The sequence below is a fragment of the Buteo buteo genome, unplaced genomic scaffold (assembly GCF_964188355.1).
Source record: "Buteo buteo unplaced genomic scaffold, bButBut1.hap1.1 HAP1_SCAFFOLD_62, whole genome shotgun sequence".
NCBI classification, from domain to species: domain Eukaryota; kingdom Metazoa; phylum Chordata; class Aves; order Accipitriformes; family Accipitridae; genus Buteo; species Buteo buteo.
This window is the reverse complement of record NW_027439228.1, coordinates 138,838-144,837: the sequence shown is the minus strand read 5'-3', so window position 1 is coordinate 144,837 and position 6,000 is coordinate 138,838.

Genomic DNA, 6,000 nt, shown 5'->3' with positions numbered 1-6,000 from the left:
TTCTTCGACCAGCTTTTTCGGTTACACACCCCTACCTCTGACTGGCAGGACAGAAGAGAAGATCACTGGGGCACCTGTCCCTTTCACTCGTGCCACTCAAGTCCTGCTTGACCTTGCCCGGGTTTTGCTTTACCGTGTCCTGGTGCCCGCGTGGAAAAGGAGCAGGGGAAAGCGGTCTGTGCTTCGAACCAGCGTGCCAGCCTCCCCGTGACATCCCGGAGCACTCCTGGGCGGTCAGCACCACAGGGGTCTCCTATTTCTTCTGGCAAAGTCTCAGCTCCTCCTCTCTTGCTTGCTCCTCCTCCCCCATCCAGATGCTCCTTTTCTAGGTGGTGGAAAGCATATTCTGCTTTCCTTGACTTCCACACGGCCCCTTGGTTTCCAGCAGGCTTCCCACCAGTGCCTCTGCAAGCCTGTTCTTAAGTGCAACCAAAAGAAGAATTTTCTCTTTATTATTCCCACACCTCAGAGGCAATTCTGCTTTCACTGAACTGAATGGAAATTTGTGAGTAAAGATGATGTTTAGATTTGTCTGCAGTGCCACAGTAGACTTCACAGGGCCCTGCCCACCTTCAATAAATGTCAGCTTTGCGTTGCGGTTTTAACTGGAGTGACAGCTACTGAATTGGAGAAGACCCATGGGAGAAAACAAACTGATGACAGAAGTTTTGAATGATGGGCTTGGGAACCACAGATGTGCGTGTTTATGGAGTACCTCTCTTTCAATCTCCTGAGAGGATTTTTTCCTCTCACCACTTGAGTAGGATGGAAATCTTTTCGGTCTGATGGATTTGGTATTTTTAACTTCCACTTTTTACCGTGTTGCGAAAAAAATGCACGCAGCCTTACCGTTTACATCCCACAGTGTTACCCGCTGGGCAGAAACGTCTGAGGCTTTCACATCTATTCCATACCTCTGCTAACACTCTGCCAGTCTTGATCTGGTCAAATGAGAGCAGCCACTGCGAATAACGTTCTCGACTTCCCCATCTCCTCACTCTGGTTTTCCTCTGTTTCTCAGGCATATGCTTTCTCGAGACTGCATATGAGGGTGAGAGATTACTAAAGTCCTTCCTTATTCCTAAAGGCATCTGAAAACTCTGTTAGGAGTCACTTGCTGTAAGATTATCTCCTGAAGTCATCGCAGAAATATCTAAGATTTTGTAGAAATTCTTTTGAGGCTCAGGAAGGTATGATTCTTTTATTATGCTCAGTTTCACAAAAGTCTCTGTAGCCTTGGTCTCATCTTCTTTAATGCTACGTTTGAGGATTAGTGGTTCTCCCAAACAGGGTGCCCTGCTCTTGAATTAGCCAGGCACAGCATAGAACCCTTGGTCTGGCCACGGTGAATCCTTTTTTGGATAGGCTCAGATGAGCACGGTGAGTTTATGCTGTTTCAAGGATTTGCTGCAACATCTGTGCCTACTTTGACCCAATACTGCAAGCTGTTTAAAGCCATACACTTCCCCCCCGCCCCCCTCCAATGAACCAGTCTGAGACTCTGTAGAGCACCCGATTATTGCACTATAATATAAGGTATTAATATAGCAGCAAAGCAGTCTTCTTTGCTGGAATACCTACCTAGCCTTCCTACCACGATAATATTGTTTCATAATGTGTGTACTGGAATGAAAATGCTCATAAATGCAACGTGAATATTTGCTGACTGCAGGTATTTTTACAGTGCTGATCCCTCTAATATGGAGGCAGATGTAACGATACTCACCCGTGTACTTCTACGAGCCTGTGCAATGTTTTTAGTGTCTTTTCCTATACACAACTCCCTGCCCATATACAGTTTCTTCTGAAAACCTGCAAGGAAGACTGGGCTAGCAACTTCGGTAAGCCAAGCAACTAAGCACAGACCCGGGAACAGCCTTGTATACCCACAGGAGTGCTGCACGGACATTTGAGACTCACGTGGTTGGAGAGGTATACCACCATCTGGATTTAAAAATACGTTTGTCCTCTGTGTGTGGTGGGGGTACCGTAGTCCATGTCAAGGACTGGGGGTGATCTGCATGCTTACAAAGACAGACCTGGAAGCCTTGCACAGCTGCAAAACAAATGCTCAGAGTTTATTATGGTACCAGATTCACGTGACGTACGTCAGGCAGAGAAGGGTGGTCAAGGACAGGCATTGGGCAGTCCTCAAAGCAGGACTTCTTTACTACCAGGACTTTGTTTAGCCATGGAGCTTCAGCTCAAACTCTCATTCCCATTTTGGAAGGGGATTTCTTCCCTACCTTTCCGAGGCACAGCTCTGTTAGGACACCCACAGTCCATCTGAATTTCTCAACTTGGGTCTTTTCATGTGTCTGATATTTACAGGGACAGAATCTCTGGCTTTGCTTGTCATCAATAATACATCTATCCTATGAAGAACAAGAAGACTGGGACACCAAAAAAAACCCCAACCCAAAAGACAGAGAAGTCCATTTCTCTTTCAACTGCCCGAAAAAACACTTTCCTCCTGGACCCCTGTGCGTATACGCAAAGAGAGAGAGAATGCAGCCTTTGAACAGTAACTGGCATAAATCTTTCTCCTCTGATCATTCTCCCTCTGACTCATAAATCTCAATCCACCAAGAAAATAGTGCACAGCTCTCACAAACCATGACATGCACCTAGAAGGGAGGCACAATTAAAAGAAGAGACAAGAGAGACAAATGATATGGGAGCCATTTCCTTAAGGAACAGAACACTTTTCCCTTCTTATTCGTCATAATGACTACCAGTAAATAACAGACAGAAGCAAAAGGTTTGAATACAACACCGATGAATTTAACTTTAATGCAAGTAAAGTGCCTTATAACAAGTCTGGATTGAAAAAGATGTTGAGAAGGGTGGTTTTCAGAGAGACTGCTTACATTTTAATGTTTAGCGAGACAGTAATCTGCAGTGGATGGGTACAAAAAACAATGAGAAAATGTCTCCGTACCCACGGTGGCGGGTACCGTCTCCTCCTGGGTGTCACGCACCCAGGGCAAGCGCGGCCCCCTCCGAGGGGGATCCAGAGCTGCTGCTTCTCCGACCGGGCGACTAAAAGCCCTGACAGCACTCCTGGAGCCAGGGCTGGGGGAAAGCACGCCACCGAGTGACACCGCCTGACCTTCCTTCGCGCCCTCGAGGTCCTTTCTCCTATTTCTGCGTCACTCCAGCCAATGCAGCCAACAGAAGCACGGCCAATACTCACAAATGCGTTTGCCATCTGCCAAAAGGAGGCCTCGGCTTGGTCCCCTCTCGGCTAGGCCGAATCAACTTGTTCTTTTTCCCCCACCAGGAAAACACTGTTGAAAGCCAAGAGCATTTGTACCCACAGCCCCTGAGAGCCACCTGGAGGCCCCGGGGGCACCCCAGCCTCCCTTAACCCTTTCCCTCCCCAGGAGGAGCTGGGGAGGCTCTTGGGGGGGAGGGGGGGGGCGCGGAACACAGGGAGCCCCCGCGTTCCTTCCCGGGAGATGCCAAAGAGTCCTTAGTAGCCAACAGCCGGAAGGGACCATGGCGCAGCCACCACGGCAGCTCCCACCGCGTGGGCCCTGGGGCCCCCCGGCGCCCCAGCGTTTTCAGACTTTTGTACTCCCCGAAACCTTCTACCCTCGAGGTAGGGACCGGCCCTGAGCCCGGGGACGCTCTTGGGGGCAAGAGCGCAGCTCACCGCCGGCCATGGCTCCTCTCTCTCTCTCGTAGGCTCAGCCAACCTGTACCATCTGCCCGGGCAGGAGCAGCCCTTCCCTGCAGCCTGGGCACCCCTGCCAGCGGTGGCACCCCAGGCCCCCCAGGCACCACCAGCAGGTATGGCACCCCAGTCTGCTCTGGCACCTTCGCCATCCCCGTCACACCCGTCCCCCCCGCCGTTTTCGCACGGGCGTTCAGCAAGCCCGCGGGAGCACCCTTGCCCTCGCCTGGGTGACGCGTGCCCACTCAGGCCAATCTGCAGAGAACTTCCCAAATATCTCTGGGAATTTCTCTCCCGTTTCACCTCCTAGAAGGGAGTCTCCTCCCCAAAGTGCAACCCCGTCCCACCGGCACAGCAGCTCCCCACGCGCCTGGCGCAGAGCTGGGGGATGTCGGCCGTGGGGGATGGCTCGGTGGGTGCCCCCGGAGAGTTCCCCCAGCCCAGCACGGCTCCCTCTCACCCACACAGGTCTGCAGATGGCTCCGTGTGGCTGCCTCTTCGACCCCCGGGTGTTCCACATCCAGTGGACAGTCACCGACCTGCCTCCACCGGCCGGTGCCATGCTCGGCCAAGGCACCGCTTCCCTGCCAGGGGCCAGCCACAGTACCTTGCCCCCTACCAACATCAGGCAAGAGCGGTGGCCCCGGCCCCTACGGCGCTGCCGATGCCCATGCCCACCTACCGGCACATCCAGGGGCAGTTGCTGATGATGGACACCTCCAGCATGGCCACCCCTGCAGGGGCACCCCTGGGCAGCGACGTCCCCCCGGGCAGCGACGTCCCCCCCAGCCCCTGAGCTGCCCCTCACGCCCAAGCCCTGGGGGACATCGCAGACCACCTTGCGGTGCCTGACGGGGAGCTTCTTGAAGAGGCCCTCGGGCTCCTTGGGTGCTCCCTGGACACGGTGGGGGCCAGCCGGGATGGTCCCAGCAGCAGCCCCGTGCCTGGGGACACCGAGGGCACCGGCGCAGCCACCCCCGACTGGGACTTCAGCCCCTGGTCGCTGCCGGACGAGCTGCTCACCCTCGACTCCCGCATCCCCGAGCTCAGCGACACCGCGCTGAGCCTCGACATATTCCACAGCGTCGGGATGGAGCCCCGGGAGCCACGGGGGGATGCGGGGATGGACCTGCCACCATCCCCGTCTGCCGCGGCAGAGCAGCCGAGGAAGAGGCAGGCGCAGAGCTCCTTGCCAATGCCACCCAGCAAGCGCAGGGCTCTGGCAGATGACATGGGGGTGTGAGGGGGGATCAGACAGGGGTGAGATGGAGATGGGGGGACTGGGGGGTGGGAGGGGAGGGGGGTGGATTGGTTGGGGGGGGTTGAGGGGGTGGGTGGGAGGCGGGTGGGGCGTAGGGAGGGTTTAGAGCAGCTTTGTTGGGACCTTTTCTGTTGTCTTTTCCATTAAAAGCTCTTTCTGCAGAACCATTCCGTGCCTACGTGGGACGGGGAGGGAGCGCGGGGGGCACCGGGAAACAGCCCCCAAGAGGTGCAAAAGCCCCGCCGAGCCCCAGATCCGAGCCGGCGAGCCCCGAGGGGAACCCAGCCACCCCCAGGCCCGAGTCACCACCAGCGGGGCAGCAATGGTGGGAGGGGGAACAGGAACGACTCCCCTGTCCCCTTCCCCAGGGGAAGCAGCCCTTCGGTGGGGAAGCCAGGACAGACAGGTCCCTGCAGGACTCACGGACACGGCCCCACGCAGAAAGCAGCACGCAGCCCCTGGGACAAGGACAGACCTTGGGGGCCGGGGGGGACATGGGCACACACGACAACAAGGGCTGCAAGGCCTTCGTCTTGAACCCCACCAGCGTCCCCTCCAGCGGGGACAGGGCTCGCTGCAAAGCCCTTCAAAGCCTCAAGACCATCACGGCCTTCCTCGGGTCCCACTGACCTCAGCCCCGCAGCCCAGCTTTGCCTCACCGACACAGCAAATTAACCCCAAATCACCCCAAGAATGGCGAGGGAGGGAGCTGTGGGCCAGGCAGGGACCCTCCTCCCCTTGTCTGCCTGCACCCATTTACCAGCAAAACTCTCCCTGCAGGATGCAATTTGGTGGGAGCAAGATTTGTGGGTATGTCTGCACCCAAAACGCAGCAGTACGTGGCACCCTTTAACTGGTGTTCTTCCCAAGCCCATTCACCTTTGCAGAAAAAGGGATTGTCATCCTGCACATGGCACAAAGCAGGACACACGCAGCCCATGGTGGCTGAGAGGGTTATAAGGGAATAAAGGCACTGAGCTGGTAAATTCAGCCACCAGCACTTGAAATCAGACAGTGAGTCCCAACTCAAGAAGCGCTCGCTCTCCTCCCTGCCATCACG